We start from the raw sequence: 18,596 nt of genomic DNA on the forward strand, positions 1-18,596 counted from the left end.
GAAGGAGGTGGTGGGATATTTGCATGTGGGTAAGGAGTGGGCAAATGCAGTCCAGCTTGAGAGCTGGCTAATAAAGAGTCTAGTATGGAAAATAAGATCCTCAGAGGAGATTTAATAACTGGGGAGAATAATTGTAAAGTACTTCAGAATATTAACCAAAGGCTGAATGCATCCAATTAGCTTAATGAAGCTGGGTGGTTGGGTTCTTTTTTAATCAAACAGATGGGCAAAACATTATGCACAAAAAATGAGATCTGAATACAATGAACACATTTAATTAACAAATAAAAGACAGAGAACGGGTTTGTTTTTCAACTTGAGAAGTGAATACCAAATACTCAAAAAAGAGCCTTAAATGTCATGGTGTCTTCAAAGTCTCAGATACTGACAATTCTTATTTGCAACAACGTGGGTGTTTGCCCTGGGCTGGCTGCACCTGCTGGCAGGTGAGCAGGAGGCAGCGATGCATCACCAACCCCACAGTGCTGCAGAGCCACAGAGCAATCCCTGGCTGCTGCTGTGGGCTGTCCCCAAGGGCAGGCTCAGAAGCAGTAACTGAAGCCCTGCTCAACCCTCTGCTCCAAAACCTTTTCCCTGCATGTGGATGATCACCTCTGTCCTGCAGAAGGAGAAAGCCAGGACTCCTGGGTTAATCAGGGTGTGAGCTCGGTGTCCTTAGTGCTCAGGAGACCTGTGCAGTGTTTTCCTCATGGTCTGTGCTTGTGCTGTGGTATGTGGAGTTGCTGCTGGCCCCATTCAGGGAGGTGGATTCCCACCGCTGCTTTCACTGTCCTTGCTGCAGCACAGGCTCCTGTTCCTGCTGGTGCCCAGTACAGACACAACTCCTCTGCTGTCTGTCTGACCAGTTTTACTGGGCCACAGAAACCTGGTGCAAATCGATGCCTTCCCTCTCCAGACAGGAGGCTCCTCTCCATACAAACCCTGAGTGCTTATGTAAGTGTGAAATACAGAGCTGCAATATCAGTCTTGCCAAGGCTGGGAGTGTTTGCTCCAGCCTAATAAGCTGAACAAGCCATTTTGATATTAAGCCTATAATAATAATAACACCTTGTAGCTAAAGAGTGTGTTTTTCCCCATTGGTAGATTACTCAGCCCTTTTCTTTTGAGGCAGTGTTTAACAAAAGCAGAGACTTTCCCAGACTATGTTTAATTAAACACAGCTCAGAGATGTCTTCATTTCAGTGCTGTGATGATGTTGCTCTGCACTCTCCTCTCCAGGGCAGTTGGAACTTGTGCTCTGCCAGTGCATGGGCTGGTCACTGTCTCCTGCCCAGCTCTACCTGTCCAGATGTGCCCAGTGGTGTGGAAATCCCAGAGGGGCTCACATTTGGAGAGACCCACAGGCTCCAGCTGCTTTTGAAGCTGAGCTGGGGCTAGGTCTGAGCTGTGTAGTCCATCCAAGTGCAGCTCAGCCAACATGCTTTGTACTACAACGAACATTTGGGTCTGAATTTCTACCTGCTTCCTTTTCTGGTTGCCAATGTAGCCTTGGGAGCATTTTGAGTGCAATGGCCTGGTTATCAACAGTTACATACAAAGTGAAGGCTTTAATTTGAAGGCTCCTCATTTCTGCCTTAGGAGTTACCCGTGAGCAGATGGTGATATGCTCTGGTTTTGCTTATTCTTGCAGATTATTTGCCAGATAATTTTTCTGACTAATCCTTTGGCCCATAGACTGTTTATAAACCTGGAGTCAGGTTTCGGGTAAAAACACTTGTGTTTGCAAATTTTAAAATCTGTTCCTGTGCTGGCTTGCTGATGTCACTGTGAGCAGGAGATTCCTCTGAGTGGCAAAAGCCCTCTGCACCATGGGAGAGAGGCAGCTCCTAAAGAAGCACCTCCTTCCCAGTGACAGGATGGGAAGAACAATGTTCATGCCTCGTTTGGGGCTTATTTTATTTTAAAACATGATATGTCTGAAGTCCCAACCCCAGCATCAGTGCTATCTGACCTCCCCTGAGGTCAGACTGCTGTTTCAGGTGGCGTGGTAAGGAGGCACTTCTGCAGGCACAGAGTTTGTGTCCTGTGCAGGTGATGCTGCATAACCTGTGCACAGCAGAAGTTGGGGGATTTGCCTGTCTTTGGCTGGGCAGGACACTGGTATCAGTATGGTGGGGGCATTGTAGCCACTGGCACAGCTCTCCCTGAAAAGTGCTGAAAGGCTGTGGTGATTTTTTAAATATAAGTATTATTGTTGTTGTTGTTGTTATTTATTGTTGTTGTTATTGTTTTCCCCTCCTCTCCTACCACCTCTACCTTTTAAAAAAATCAGTCCCTTGGATGTCTCTGGAGAGCTGGCAGTGGTAACTGCCTGGCTGATTTATTCTGGTGTTTTAACATTTACTGGATTTACATAACAGCCAAACAATCTGTTTCAGGAGTTTAATATAAACCCAGCTCTAGTGAGTCACATCCATGTTAGCAGCAATGCAAAGAGAGGCAGCTGGGGGAGTGAGGGGGTGACTTTTTCTGGGTTTCTGCATGAGAATATATTTCAGGAATGGCTGCCTGAAATATCTCTGACACCTCATAGCTGAGTGATGCTGCCAGTTCTCCTCTTCCATCAGGGATTTGTTCTTAAACTTTGAAAGAGCAGTGGGTATGTCACATCAGTGCTTCCATTGCTGCTCCCAGCTGAGTCTGGGGGCTTTTCCAGAGCTCCCCAGGCACTGCTGTGTGTCCCTCCTGTGTGTAAAATACCTTTACATGTACGTGTGTGCTTGAAGGAGGGAGTGTAGCTATGGGAGCAGCAAGATGAGGCCTGTTAACAGAGATTTGCTGTTTGCTTTTTGAATTCAAAACCACGGAGCATTTGTTTGTGCCAGACTTTGTGGGCCTGGTCCCCAGGACGTGCAGATCAGCACAGCAGCAAGTGGGGTATGGATGTGTGCCAGCATTTCCGTGCCAGCATTTCCACCTGGGGTCTGGTGGAGCCCATGTGCAGGTTCTGGGGACAGAGTTTGAGCTCAGCTGGGGGAGAACTGGCCCTGTGCCCCTGGGCAGTCACAGCAAAATGTTGGAGTTGTTGGGGACTCCCTGCAAGGAGTCCTCCCCAGCCCCTTCCCTGGGGACAGCAGAAGCCAGAGCCTGACAGCTGACAGCAGGAGTTTCCCAAATCACGGTGTGTAACCTGTTGCTTCAGGTCCTTTCCAGGCAGTGTGACTTTGGGATTCCCTCAGCTGTCTCCTACAGTTGTATGAACGCAGCAAATCCCTAGAGCAGGTCTGCCATGGGCAGCCTGTCCCCTCCTGCTCCAGAGGCTCTGTCACCTCTCTTCTGGTTGTAATGTGATGGAGGAAAGTGGGCCTCCAGCTCGAGTTTTCACTTCTGAAAATCCCAAGCAAGATCCAGCTGGGTTTGAACAGCCTGGTTTGTGCTGCTGCCTGTGCTGGAGGTTGGCTGTTCAGCTAAGCAAGCGCTTCTCTTGCTGCAGCTTATTTGAATTCTTGTCTTCAGAATGGAAAATAAATGCTGGCTGATGAGATCTATTACAGCACTAATTTTAGAGCATGCCAAACAGTAGGAAATTGTTTTCAATCTTCACTCTCATTTCTCCTTTATTTCACCTCTCCATTTGTGAAAATTGCCTTTGTCATTCTTCTAAGTGCCCAGTGATGTCCTGCTCACTGATATCTTCAGGCATTCTCCTTCCAGCCCTGTTTTCTGATATTTCTTTGTTCACCCACTTGACATTGCTGTTAGAAGAGCTCTCTCCAGGGTTCAGGCAGCAGTGTTGGCACGATGCAGGCACTGAGTGTTCAACCAGCTGGTGTGAGATGCCAGCAGAGCCCCCTGCGAGCTGTGGGAGCAGTGGAGGCAGCACCACAGTGGAATTTCTTACCCTTGTGTGCCCAGGGCTTTGTAAGTCTTTCCAGCCCCAGCCCAGCCTGCTTTCTCGATGAGCAAGAGGGAAAATATGAATTTCCCTTTTCTCTGGTGAAGAATTTAAGAAGCAGCAGTCTCAGAGCTTCAGTGTTTGTCCTTGGCACTAGTGAAAACCTGAGCCATTGCAGGCAGCAGGTTAGGAATCAGAACGTTTGATCAGTGTCAGAGGGAGCAGTGGTGCACAGTCTGGATTTTTAGGACATGATTCCTCTTCATAGCTGGAAGGTCTCGCTGGTTTGAGAAGAGCTTGGATGCCTCGCTGGTGGTCTGCTCTGAAACCTTCAAGGTGACTGCAGACACCAGTCCCTCCCTTAGCCCTGCTCCTGGTTCAGAGGACTTAGCAGAGCCTCACTGAGCTCCAGATTAAAGCTGGTGGCACTTGTCCAGTTGTTTCACCCTGTAGACTTTTCAGAAGCTCTCTGGAATACGTTTCATGGTTTTGGCAACCACGTGTCCCTGACAGCAGCTTCTGTGGCCATCAGCACAGAGACTTGGTGCCTGCCCTGGAGGGCTTTGAAAATCTCTCTCCTGCCCCTGGCTCCTTCACCCCTCGTGCTCCTTCCTCCTCTCATCCCTTGGCTGGCAGCTGACAGTGTCTTTATCCCTCAAAAAGAGCTCTCTCTTACCCTGGCTTCTTGTGCTGGAGAGGGATAAAAAACTCCCTACTCCTATTAATTTCCATCCCATGCCTTTCCCGGGTGAGCTCCAAGCCCTGCAGCTGCTCCAGGTGCCAGTCCCCAGGAATTCAGCCAGGGAATGTCTTCATAGTCTGTCTTTGTGAACATGGCTGAGATAAACCCTTTACTGAACTAAATGTGGCAACAACTAATCCCTTGGAGACAGTCACCTGGGCCCTGCACGGTGAAAAGAGGCTTTGCTGCTCTGATTAACTACACTGGCAAGAACATTAACTCGTGGTTCTTTTTGGAAATGCAAAGCACCTCTCCAGGAGAGTTGAAGGAATTAGGTACCAGCTGGAATATTAAGGTAGGTTTTTTGCACCTTCCTGATAAATTTATAGCTTAAAGGTCTGGTCAGCCCTGGTGGGATGGGTGGTTATGGCTGAGTGTTCCTGGGCTGTGGTGGAGAGGAGACTGAGGCCAGCATGGAACCAGGAGCTTCTCTGGGAGGATGGTGGTGGTGAGCAGCTCTTGGTCCTGACTGCCCCTACTGGGGTGTCTTCAGGGCTCTGGGATTCACTATCATAAATTAAACCTGTCAAGCTGGCCAGCCCTCCACAAAGGGCTGAAAAACCTTGCTAAGAGCCAAATGACACTGACCTTTTCCATCCTCTTAAGGCAAATGCTAAAGGCTGTGGAGAGCATTCCAGCTGTTTTCACAATCCTGCTTTCCTTTTCTGGGGGGAGAGCTGCACTAATTTCTTGACTATTACTTTTTAAACAGCACTTAGTTTTGAAAGCCTGAACTAGAAATTCTGTCTATATTAAAAGCAAAGCTCCTGTAGTTCAGTGAAGATTTCTTGGGCTGTGTTTTTGAGGTCAGGATTTTATCTTGGTGCTGGTTTCTGTGAGGATGCATGTGCCCTGGCAGCCTGACCAGTGAGCATCACATGTGACACTTGCTGAAGAGAGCTGTGGACCAGCAGCCCACCTGACTGAATGGATTGAAACAGCTACATAAATTTTGTCCATAAAATAAGGTAAGACTGAGAAAAGTTTAAATACTTGTATTAATTATACTTTGTTCAGAGAAAATTTGAATGCTCAAGCTACTTCCAAAATTCTGTTACCTTTCAACCTGTCTTTCTCCTAGGAAAACAGAATTTTCTATTTTAAGTAAATAGCACAGAGTTAGCTCAGAAGGGAAAAGATACAAGTGCTGCTGTTCAAAGTATGCTTTATTGGTTAGATATTTATGGGAGACATTCAGGAAATAAGTAAACACTTGAAAGTATATGTATTATTTATTATTGTAGCTGATTAATTACCACTTGAAACCTTTTGGTTGGTGTTATGGCTCTCTATAGTCTTCACCAAACAGTGCTTCATCAGAGTCTAATGTGGCATTTGTCCTGGTTAAATGTTTCAGGAGATGCAAGTGCTGCAGTTGATTTATGGACAATGGGAATTTGGGGAAGGTGACAGTGTGGCACTTGGAGCAAGCACCTGGGGAAGTGAGTGAGATCTGGACCTGGGAGGAGTTTAGTGATGAGAACTTGCTGGCCCAACTTAGTGGAGAAGCAGCAAGGGGGGGTTAAGGTGTCTGACTGATGAAGTGATGACAGTCAGGAGTTTAAACTTGGCTCCCAAGCATTGGGCTGCCAGCAGGGACTTCTGCAATGCTTCTTCACTGCTTCCACAGCAGGGGTTCCTCCTCCAGGCTGGAATAGGGAAATGCATGAAAAAACCAAGTGGCTCTTACCTGCCCCAGCCATGCAACTGGTTCTGAATCCATGAGCTCTCAGGGCACACTCCAGCAAGCTGCTGGCTCTACGTGCTCCCTGGACCCCTTGTTAGATGTTCCTGTATATGAGACCACGCACCAACATCTCTATTCCTGCCCAGGTTCCTGAGGTGTGCCTGGAAAATCTCTTGGATTCATGCAAAGCCTGGTTGTGAGCAAAGCACAGATCCCATCCAGCAGTGATTCCTGAAGCAATGCACAGCCTTAAGCGTTTGCTTAGCTTTAACAAGAATTAAGCGTATGAAGCATGTGTTGAGATAGTTACATAGTTCTAATCTGCACATCTTGGAAAACAGTATGATAAAATCACAGTGGAAGGGGTGACAGGACTCCCTCTGCCTTCAGCAAAGTAGATGTCATGCTCAGTGGGAGGAATCCCCTCTCCCTTGCTGTCACTGTTGAAACTGGAGGCCCTTTCCTCTGGCACTGGCCATCCCTTCAGGAATATGCTCATTTAACCCTTCTACAAAAAGAGTTTGCAGAATGCTGCAATCAGAAAAGTTCCTTCATCAAATGACTTCTCTGCGGGAGAGGAGTGAGTGGGCCTGGAGAGGAATGGAAGAGTCATAAGAGAGATGTATGAAAATGCTTTTTATGGAATGAATAACTTTTGTTCCGGAGGCGGCAGCATCGTATTTAATTCTAATTTGGGGATTTTTGGGGAGCGCGTGATTGACGCCCAACGAGGGGTGCAGGAGGCCGTTTCTCAGCAGGCTCTCATTCCCCTGCTCCATTTACCTGCCAGATCTCCTGCAGACACATCTCACTCTGGATGCCATCAGCCCATTTCCCACAGCACATGCCTGCAGCCTCTCCTGGGAGCCGGTGGCACACGAGGGGCCCATCTTGTCCCTGCAGCCGTGGGGAACCACTCTGGAGTTGTGCTGTGCTCCTTTCTCTTGGCTATGCCTTTCCTGCACAGGTGAGCAGGAGCCTTCCTGCCCTAGCTCCATCTGTGGTTGTGCCTGGCCTCCCCAGCCCAGAGCTGGATGATGCTCCATCCGTTCCAGGTTTGCTCCAGCCAGCACAGTGTGCTTTTCCTTACTTTGCACATGCTCATCCCTGGCTCCCCTCTGTCCCAGTCTGCCTTCCTCTCCCTGGGAAAGGACTGGCTCTTGCTGTACCTGGGTTGTGGCCCTGCCCTGCACAGCATCATGCCCAGACTCTGCTGGATCAGGAAAGGTGTTGCTGGCACCGGGGTTCTGTTTTCTTCCATAATGGTAGTCCTACCCTTATAAAAAGGGTCATTAAGGGTTTTGTTTTGCTGCAGTATAAACTTCAGCCAGCTCCTTCCTCTTCTCCTGTCCTTTTAATTAAGAGTGTGTATGTTAAATGCTGTGAGCCCGAGCAGAGTCTCATCGCAAAGTAAACAGGAGTGTGGGACTTAGGCAGGTCTTTTGTTACTGATGTACAGGGCTTATGCTAATAACAGCTGCAGAGATTGAACCCAATCCCTCATGAGCTCTCCAAGAGTCTGATTAATCTGTTTAACAATGGATATGGGTTTTTGTTTTGATCTTTTCCATAGGAGTTAAATTTTTGTCCCTTTCAGAGTAGCTGTGGATCATGTAAGCACAGCAGCATTGTTTTCCTAATTGGCTTCAGGTTTATCTGAATTAAGTGGCAATTGTTCATATATGGTCCAGCAGAGGCAAATTGCAAATTCAACCCCTGGTGAGAAATCTCTATTCTTTTACTGTTGTTTATGTAAAGGCAGATGCTCACAGGGCTGGCCATTCAGGTGAAAACCCTGGCTGTGTCCTCCTGTGAGTCTGCTGAAAGACTCAGAAAACCTAAAGCTGTGGAAATGCAATATCAAGACAGTGATCATAGTGTGATGCCAGTGGAATAGCGCAGAACAACTTAAATTAGTCCTTTGAAGTTACTCCACTTACAAGTGTACTTTTTGTGCAGTGCTGATGGAACACAGAGAAATCAGCTGCCCTGAAGAAAGGTTGTGCAGTGGGCTGTAAAGCAGGCTGAACAGATTCATCATGTCAGGGGATGCCCAGGCTGTTTGCTGGGTGCATCACTGCTGCTGTGCTTGGGGCTGAGGTGAGAGGGGCCTCCCAAGGACACACCAGACCTGCTCACTCATGTGCTCACCAGGATTTTAGGAAGAGGGCAGGGGAACATCAGCCACAGATCTCCTGTTGGATCTTAAGCTAGCATTTCAAAGGCATCAAGGTATCTGTTGGGGTCTGTTAAAAAGGATTCTGTGGGATTAAATCTTCTCCTCTGCATAGTTCCCTGCCCATTATTGTATCCCACAGGTTGTTTGTGAAGATGAACAAATTTGCTTTGTGAGATGCTCGTGTTTCTCCAGAATGGAGAGATATTTAAGCCTCATTAGTGGTTTGACTTAATGCTTTTGCAGCTTCATATGAGAGCTTTTGGGATAGTAACAGGAGGACGTGGTAAGTGCTTGGCTGCAGTCCTGGCACTGCCTGCACTGAGCCCTGCTGGCATCCTGCTGCCAGGAGCAGGGCTTGTGTTTGCCTTTGCAGGGATGCTGAGCTGCACAAGTGGCTGATTCCAATACAGCTTCACTCAAGTGTTGGCTGAGGCTGGGGTCATCTCCAAAGCTGTCTTTCAGAGCCCTGTATAATGCAGAGTTGCCATGAGGTTTTGCTCTGCTGTTTCAGCACAGCGTTTCCTGCCGGTGCTCTGTCTATCATAGCAGGACAAGATTAGCTGCAGTTACCCTGGTGCTGGAAACAAGAGCTTCTTCCTGGCCTTGGAGTGCTACTGCATTAATGTATAAAATGGATAAATGATTTAGGTAATGAAATGACTTGGATATGGTCATAGATTGAATAAGATTTCCAGAGCCAATGTGCTTACTCATCAGATGACTCATGTCTTAGTCACTTTTAGAATAAGTGATTCTCTTTTGGGTGCTTCCAGAATGGGATGGGTGGAGATGAACTGAAAATTTCCACCCCTGCCTTTGATAATTTTTTTAAATAGCATCTAGAACATGATGGAATGTTTCATCAGACAGAAGAGGAAACAGCTCTGTCTTGCGAGTACGGTGTATCCCAGGAGATTTGCCTGAATTCCACAGCAATGTGAGACTTAAATTTTGCTGTTTGCTTTCTGGTCAGGCAGAGTGATCTCAGGCTTTAGATTAGACTTCTCAAGTTTTGTTCTCAGCCTACTCTGGTGAGTCCCTTTTGTGGGTAGGTGCAAGTCTGAGCCTAATCTCAAATTCCTGTGCCATCAGCAGTGAGTAAAAGCACCCTCCTGAAACAGTCAACATTGCAATGCAAATAAAACCTTATTCTCAGCTTTTATTTATATGTAATTATATTTCTTCTATTACCAAAATATTGATGGAATTGAGCTGTGGTTGTTCAGAATCATGCACATGTGTAAGCAAGTGAATAGCATATCTGAGAGCCTCGGGAAATTCCTTTGTAATCCACTGTAAGCTTTATATAGCAAGTAAACCGATTGGGTTTTTCTTCTTTCTGATCTTTCATCTCTCTGATCTCCCTGCAGCAAACATGATGTAGGCAATTCCTGATCTAATTCCTGATTAATGTAGGTTCCTGGTGGATCAGTTGAGCTCAGTGGCACAGTGTGATCTCTGCATCTTACTGACCCATGTGGCTGCAGCCAGAGTGGGAGAATGTCATGCAGGGAGTGATGTGGGGCTTTGCCAAGCTGGATGTGGCTAAACTCTTATCACTGCTTCAAATGTTGAAAATGGGGCTGCACTGACTGCCAGAAACAGATCTGAAAGCATGAGCCCAATTTTGGTTTGTGTCAGGAATGATGAGGTAGTGTTGTTATAGATCTACTCATACAAAGGTGTGTTCATTATAGGTAGAGTACAAAGGTGCAAGAGTTTGGGAATCAGAAATTTGGGGTTCTCTCACTGAGCACTGAGGTGGTGTCTGGGTGACCCTGAGCAAGAGTGGCTCTTCCTAACTCAGTGTAAAAGTGGTTTTGTCCCTTGGTGAGTAGGCACTATCTGTAAATCACAGGTGACAGGTCACATGGCAGGTGACAGGCACTATGGAAATGTATTAGGCAAGATTTTCAAAAACAGCCAGAGAATTGGATTTTATTGTTAAACAGAACTGATGAAAGGAAAGCTAAAAATAGTTTTCCTATGGGTGTCTTTTGTCAGGTAATGCAGAATAATTCACAGGCTTGTGGGTTTTCAGTTTTCTATAGTTGTCTGTGCTAGATCTCCTGGGTCACAGATGTGCAGGATTTTATCAACAGTTCCTCTCAGATAATTCAAGTCAAGAGGAATCTATCACTTCCTCAAGAAGTTTTCTGGTGTGCTTTGTCTCTGAATTGCAGAAGAAGGGTTTTTTGTGTCCTGTTTTAAAATGTTTTAAAATTTTACCTATTGTTGCTAGCCTCAAAGGCAAAATAATGGTACTAATATAATACTATGATAATAGTAGTGATAATAATAGTGGTAGTAATAGTAATAATGTTAGTGTTTTGCTGTTGTTACTGAACATCCTTCCAGGTGAGGGTAACTCAAGAGCTGCCTCCAGGGGAGTCACCTCTCCTCACTGGCCACACAGAGCTTTCTGTGTTGTAGTGTGCCCTGGTGAAAGGGGAAAGATGGATGGAGACCCCTCCTAAGAGGATGTATGCAATAAGAGTTATTTCTGATACTGCCTTGACAAGAGCCTGGCTAGCCTAAGAAACTGCAAATGTGGAAGAAAACGTCCTCTCCTTCTGGGAAAGGAGCCCTGGGATGGCTCCCACAGTAACTGGGCAGCTCTCTTTCAGACACATGTGAAACCCATTTGCCCAGGCACTGCTATGAGCGTTTCCACATGTTTTAGGCTGAGATTTTCTGTGTTGTTCACACTTTGGCACATGGGTGATCATCCCTTCTGGTGTCCTGAGAGCACAGTTAAAGTTCAAGAATGTGTTTAAGTGTTTTGCTGGAGTGGAGCCAGCATCTCCATCACAGAGATGAGCAGTGTGTTGGGAAACTCAGTGGCTGCATACAGACTAATTGTTCTGGGATGCAACCTGGAAGGTGCTGAGCACCCTGGCTGGCAGCCAGCAAGGCTTTTAAATACATGCTTTGCTTAGTTTTTTCACGTTGTTACCAGTCTTGCTTTTTGATTTCTTTTCCCATAGCAACTGGAGAAGGATATCTGAGTAGCCAGAGCAGTGCAATTCATTTGCCAGCGACACCCCGACCTGTACCACAGGGATGTCTACCAGGACATGGGATACAGCTGTTGGGATCAGGTATTGCTACCAGTGCCCAAGTCAATTGGCTTCAGAGTTTTCCTTCTTTGCTCTCTTCCTGGGCAGGGAGCAGGCCAGGCTGTGTGAGCAATGCTTAAACTACATTTGTAAACCACATCCCATTTTTCCACATGTATTTGCTTGCTATTAAATTGCACAGATCACATTTCCTTACCACCCTTTCCTCTTAGACCGTGTTTGCCTTTCCCCTGCCTTGAAAATTTTAGCAGCAAACAGCCAGGTTTTACTTGGAAGTTGTATCAGCTGCAGTGGAGCCCAGGACAGGGAAGAGAAGAACCCAATAATCCTGTGGAGATTGATGGCTTTTAACTCTCTGGTTTTCAGGGTTTTGCCTGCTGTGAGCAGGGGGAAGGTGCTGCAGCCCAGGTTGGAGGCTGGAAGGAGCTCTGATTGTGCAGAGATGGCTGCACAATCTGATGCCATCAGTTCTGGCTGTGTCTCACTGGGCCAGGCAAGGCAGGACTAAACCTGGCTTCTCAAAAACTGTCTGGACACCTCCTTGCCAGCAGATTTGCTCCTGTACCTGCTGACCTGTACCTTGCCTTTTTCTACTGCTCCTGTGGCTCTGCATCATTTCTAACACTTGAGAAAGAGCCCAGCTGATCGAGTACAATGCACATTACCTGTCCATGAGAACAGGAGCATTGCTTTGGTGTCCCAGGACAGCCTGGACCCCCAGCCCAGGCAGCCTGGGTTCAACCTGTTCACTGGGGTGAAATTAAGGTGCCCTGGGGTGGCATTTGCATACTCGTGTTTTAACTAAAGCTGCACCTGGGAACTATTGTTGGCCCTTTGGTGTTGTAAAGCCTTTTTCACTCTGATAAATGCTGAGTTGTCATCAGCCTGAATTTCAGGGATAGCATTTCAGTGACTCAAAAGAACAGCTTTCTCCCCAGCAGCCTTTGCCTGGATAATCTCCAGTCACTGACCTCGGGGCTTTGAAAGTGCATTTAGGCTTAAAGAGCTAAAGCTTAGGGCTTCAAAGGAAGTGGGAAGCCTGCTACCCTTTACATTTCCAAGTGTGGGTTGTGTGTGCACGACAAGGGTAATTGTTGTGGTGTACCTGGTTCTGACTCTGTGGGATCTGTTGTTCATCCCCCAGAGCCTGTTCCCTCTGTCCAGAGCCTCGCCGCTGCCTTTGATATTGTGCAGGTTATCTGAGGACATGTTTTCAAGTCCTGGGGTTTCTAAAGACGTGAGGATTATCAGAAGATGGAAGTTATCCATGTGGAAATAGAACAGATACTTAGAGCTCTGAATTTGAAGTCCATTTGTCTTGTCGTACAGAGTTCACTGGTTTTGCCCTGTGCAGTTCTGTGCTTTGCCCTTTGCCTGGGGCTGTGCAGATTGGCAGAGCTGATGAAAACCTTCAGCCCACGGACATTTAGAGATGGGTGCTGGGATAATTCCCCTGGTTAAAACTCTTTGCAGAGATCACCTTGAATAGAAACCTGTGTTTGGACTGCTGGGAAGAAGAAAGCCTGCAGTGTTCTGTGCTTATGCTTTTATTGTAGATTTGCAGTCTTGGAACAGGTGGAAATTAATGTTTTTAAAATGCTGAAAAGACTTTTCACTGCAGCTGGCTTACAGAACTAAGCAACTTGATATATCCCCTGAAATACCTCCAGATCTCTCAAAGGCAGCTGAAAGCTTTCTTCTTATCTGGGAGGGAGATAAACCTCTAAGACCTGACATGTATAAATGCAAACTTGTTCTGCCTGGTGGCTTGTTCAGCTTGTTGTGGATGCTTTTTAAACAATTGTTTAAACAGTGCTGGTCGGTGCTGTGAGATTTGAGCCTGGCAAAGGCGCTTGATGCTGAATTCTTTTGCTGTGTTGATGATCTGTATGTGTCCTTTCCCACTATGCTGCTCTTAAACTGAATAACCAGCATTGTTCTGCAGTGGTTTGCTTTCTGTCACTGAATTCTTATGTATTGAGCAGCAACAGGAGTTCTGTGAGCACCTGGAAAGCAGAGTTAGCCATGGCAGTCAGTGTAGAAAGTGCTATATGCTGATGAAGTGAATAAACTGGTGGAGGAGGGCAGAGATGTCCTGGGAGCATCTGGGTGCCAATGTGCAGCTTGGGCTGAGCCTGTCTGTACAGCTCCAGGTGGCTTCTTCCCTCCTCCTTAATTTATTTAATTACTAGTGTATCTCATGGGCTCTGCTGTGGAAGCAGGGTGCAGTCCCACCAGATCAGCTGTTGTGTGCACTGGGTTTCTGTTCCTCAGGGTGACAGATGGGTGTGTGTGAGAGAGCTGACTTGCCTGGCTGGCAGGCTCCCTGCTGCTCCAGATCCTTCACTGCAGGCTGGGCTTACCAGGCTTAAAAACCAGACCTTACACTAAAACCAGAGGGCAGGTACCTTGTGCTGTGGCAGTTCACACAAATCTGTGCATGAGCTCATTGCTGTGGATTTTGCTTTTAGTTCTGTTTCTCTTCTATTCCCTTTCCTTTCTCTCTGTGCCACAGAGGTGCTTTCCATGGGCTGCTTGCTGGTGCCCTGGTCCTGCTGTCCAGAAAAGGCACTGGTACCTGCACTGGCTTTAGAGACAGGTTTGATTTGAGTGCCCAGCTCTGCTCCTGAGAGATCAGTGGGGATTTGGCCATTGTGGAATATCAGCCCTTGCAGACTGAGAGGCTGTTCAGGTCCTCTTGATTTCTTCATTTTCAGTTTGTTTATCACAACAAACAGTGATTCACGGGTCTGTATCATCTTCTGTGGCAATTTTGAGGTTCATTACGGATTGCAACAGAAAATAGCTCACCTGATACCAATGCCTTTCCCTTAGAACAACTTAAATCCTTCTTTTTCTTTAACCTGCCATTTACCTTGCCATGGTACAGATGCTTGGAAAGCCATTATTGCAATGAAGGCCCTTAATATTAAAGCCTCCCTGCTTCTGAGGTAGTTATTTTGCTCATGAATCAATAGAGCCTGGCTACCACCTTACTTGTTAGTATTTTACAAATAATCTAAGCCTTTCAATTTTCATATAATCTGACATTCTCAGTTATTTTTTGAAGCATTCCCTCACTGACTGTTTAAATCCACCTCCAGCAAGCTGTGCTCCCTGCCACGGCTGCCTCCTCTCCTGGGAATCACGCTGCCTCTCAGCTCAGTAAGTGACAGCAAACCATGGCACTTCTTCCTCCTCTTCCTCCTCCTCCTCTCCCCTGCTCATGTTCAGCCCCAGGAACCTGCTCCCTCCCTGGCACAGGTCCTGCACTGACCCTACATGGGATCCTCCTGTGTGAGCTGATGTTGTCTGTGCCTGCCTTAAGCTGTAGCAGCAAGTACTCTTACAGGTGCTGGTTGGGAAGCTGCTTTTCCATTGGATTTATGGGGATCAGCTTTCCCTGTGTTGCATTTGGGGTATTTCCTGCACTCTTGATGGTGACTGGAAGAGGGAGTTGGGGTAGGCAGGCTCTGAGGTCTAAGCTGAGAGCAGCTTTAGAAATGGGTTTTTGTTCTCCTCTGTCACCTAATTGAGAAGGGGGTCCCCATGTTGTCCAGGCTGTGTGTGCAAATTAACATGCCAAAATCCTTCACATTGCTTGCCTTAGGGTCACTTGGAAGTGAGGCAAAACACCCAGCAAGGCTGCTGGTCACACAGCAGGACTGGACCTGGGCTCTCTGCCCACACCAACCTCCTCCATCCTCCCATCCCTCACTGCCACGGGTCAGGAGCAGGGATCAAGCTGGCACAGTGGCCAGGGTCCTTCCCCCACAGGGCTTTTGTGTCCCTTGTCACAAGGGCAAATGGGATTTGTTGTAATCTGAGCTCAGGTTGTCACCAGAGTCGGTGTGGAGTTGGATGCTGGGATGTGCTGGTTTGTGGTCACTTTGGGCTCTTGCAGAGATGGTGAGTCACAGCACCTGGCATCACTGAAAGCAAAAACTCTGGGATATGTGGGCTGAGTGCCTCTCATTGCCTGGTCCTCGTGCTTTCCCAGCTGTAATTTGCAAAATAAAAGCAGCTCTGATGCTCATACACTGATAAAGAGCTTTAAAAGATTCAAGCTGAAGTGAACATAGTCCAGCATCAGGAGCTGATGCCCACAAGTCTTGCTAAACCTGTACTATGAAACACAATAAAACACAGCAGCCAAACCTGTCTTACCAAAGTCATTTGTAGCCAGGGCTTGAGTACAAAGGAGCACAACTCTTCAGTTCTTTGGTGTTGTCCCCACCAAAGACATGGTTAAAATGTGCCAACAGAGCTGCACTCAGATAATGCTCTGGCAGGGCTCCTGTTTCACCTGCATTATCTGGAGTGTTTAATGTCACTATCACTCTTGCTTAGATAGGCTTGGCATTCCTCAGTGTTTTCTTGTTACAGAAATTTCCTTAAGTAGAAACTTTTTTCCTCAGAGTAATTTTTGGTTGATTATTGCTTATATATGCAATTAGTGTAATTGCATCTGATTATGCAAATGTATTTAACCATATAATTAGAACATGGAGGGATGAAATATAATGCAGTTGGGAAATCTTTTGTAAAACTTTTCCAGGCTTGGGACTGTGTGCAAGGTGGTTGTTATCTCTTGAATTGTAGGTTGGTGGACTGGAGATATTGGTTCAGCATCCTGACTAGTTTCAAAACGTATTTTAAATACGGTATTAATTGCTCTTAAAAGTGGTTACATGGCCTTCATGGTGTGTAGCTTCTGTTTTTCACACTATAACATCAGGGGATCACTGCTGAGCTCAGCCTGTGTCTCATATGTGCATCTGTACTTTACATCCAGGGTGATGAAAGCATCAGTCCTTCATCAAATGGAAACCCCAAATTTTGCCTTCAGCTGGGGCCTCTCAGGGAGAAGAGAGGAGAGCAAGCACAGAGTTGGGCACCTTGGGGTGCTTGTCTGTAGCTCAGGGGCAGAACTGGCCCCAAAATCCCTTTGGAAGGCACCCTGCCTTGGAAAGGACTGATGAGGAGGAGGAGGTAGAATGCTGCATTTTCCAGACTGTGGTCTGGAGATGTTTGTTGTCATTTAAGGAGTCTGGCAGGAGCAGGGGTCTGAACTTGCTTTTCAGATTTCTCACACAGTGCTTGAATTGCAAAAGCTGCTGTTCTTTCTCATTCCCTGGTTCCTGTTAAAGCTGTGTGAGGAGCTTCCCACAGGTCATCAAAGCACCTTTAGATCTGATTTTCAGCTGTGGCACAGCAGCCAGGCTCACTGCCAAGAGCTGTGGAGAGAAGAGGGACTGGATGATTACAGCAGGATCTAGTGATTTCTCAGCAAGATGTGCTTGTCTGTGCCCTGAAACAAGAGCCTTGTGAGCCCTAGGACAAAACAAACATATAGGGTGTGTGCAAAAAGCACCAACACAATGTTCTTATTTTGTTAATGTTGTCATGTTATTTGTGTTAATGTCTTCTGCTTCTAGCCAGAAATTAAAAAGTGATTACTGCCCCTTCCCAGGGAGGACACAGCCCAAATGAGCAGTCTGGTGTACACCTGCCTTGATTATCTCTGCAAAGACTGCAGGGATTTTCTTCTTTTCAGCTTCACAGAGCTGCAGTTTCTCATTGTCCTTTGCCTCTTGGTTTGTGCTGCCTTTTGGCCAGCAGTGTCTGAAACTGGTTTTCACAGATGCCAAGAAGCTCATTTGCTTCTCCAAGGCCTGATTCCTGGCAGCAGCAGTGTGAGAGGCGATGGGCAGGAGGCAATCTTGCCCTCAGGTGCCCTGCTTGGTGTGCCAAGGGTGGGCAGAGCTGAAATTCAGGCCAACATGCTCTGAATTTAATTACTGCAGGAAAAATGAACCCTCTAGCTGCTGTCCCACCACAGCAGTGAGATCCATGAATGGCTGGTGAATTACATCTGAAGTTCCACATGTTGCAGACTGCTTGTGTGGTTTGTGGCAGCTCAGATGTGGCTCCAGTGCATGGCTGTGGGAGCCAAATTCCCCTCAAACTTCTCCAGACTGAAGGTATTGGAGGGGCTGGGCTTGGGCCAAGTGCCTCCCACGTATAAAAAGTTGATGGGCTCAGGGAAGGGGGCTGTGGAATTCTCTCTCTCATATCAGGGTAGCAGTGCCTGGGGAAGTCCTGCAGAACAGGGAGCCCAGGAGACACTCCAGGATGGAAATACTCCTCCTAGTCTGTGTTGCTTGGTGTGAGGAGACAGCTTTGGCTCTGGAAGGGACTTGCTGACCTGATATTTCTATAATGTCATTGGAGGAGCTGTCCAGGACTTGGCAGCCCAGCCCAGGACATGCTGATTCTCTCCTTAAAGGGAGTTTCTGCTGCTGTTGACAGCAGCTGGAGCAGATTCTTCACAGTGGCCGTGCTGCTGGGGTGATGTCTGAAGGAAACACACACAAAGCAGGGCTGGGTGTGCTGCCAGCTCTGCCCCAGGCAGGAGGGAATCCCTGGAGGGGTCTCACCTGAGCTGATGGATGCTGGTGATGGGGATGACATCCCCTCTGCAGGCATGGATCACTGGGATCTGGGACATGGATCATTGCACTGGCTGGAAAACCTGGCCTGATTGCTGACCTTGCTCACAGAGTAAAACTGCTGTGATCTTTGGGACCTCTCTCTGTGACTGCCTGTGGGTCTTGTGTGGTCAAGAGGTTCACAAAGGAGGTGCAGGGAGGGTCTCACTGGACATCCCTGATGCCCCATGAGCATTTGAAGCCCCTGGCTGAGCAGCAGCAGCAGAATCACTGCCTGAACCTTTCTGTTTAATATAACTGCAAATTCTCATTGCAGTTATAATTCACTGGGATTCTTTTACTGCAATGGCCTCAGCATGGGGCAGGTGTGTTCTCAGGGACACAAAGGAGAAGCAGCATGTCCTTAACCTGGAACAAAGCCATAAAGACACTTTTGGGAAATGAAGCTGGGGTTGCTGTGGCTCAGGGCCTTTTAGCCTCCCCATTCTTTTCTGAAAGGAACATTTCTAGTTAGCCAAGAGGATGGACCAGGCAGTAAACTAGATTTACAGTTTTTTATTTTTCAAACAATGCTTTGGAATACTTTATTGAGCAGCAAAA

The 18,596-nt window shown here is 47.1% G+C and overlaps 1 protein-coding gene across 5 annotated transcripts in view; it reads left to right on the top strand.

Moving 5' to 3' along the window:
* CAMKK1 (calcium/calmodulin dependent protein kinase kinase 1) overlaps positions 1 to 18,596 on the top strand; it is a 72,205-nt gene that overhangs the window by 12,339 nt on the left and 41,270 nt on the right. The window contains exons 1-3 of one of the 5 annotated variants that reach the window (XM_033518851.1): positions 42 to 4,893; positions 5,410 to 5,566; positions 11,452 to 11,565. The exons of 2 other annotated variants lie outside the window; for them this stretch is intronic. The gene's annotated coding sequence lies outside the window, so the exon portion shown is untranslated. Of the gene's footprint in view, positions 1 to 41; positions 5,567 to 11,451; positions 11,566 to 18,596 lie in introns of those variants that run through there. 2 more of the 5 variants (XM_015646749.3, XM_033518850.1) reach the window with 2 other exon arrangements.

Source organism: Parus major, chromosome 19 (genome assembly GCF_001522545.3).
Source record: "Parus major isolate Abel chromosome 19, Parus_major1.1, whole genome shotgun sequence".
NCBI classification, from domain to species: domain Eukaryota; kingdom Metazoa; phylum Chordata; class Aves; order Passeriformes; family Paridae; genus Parus; species Parus major.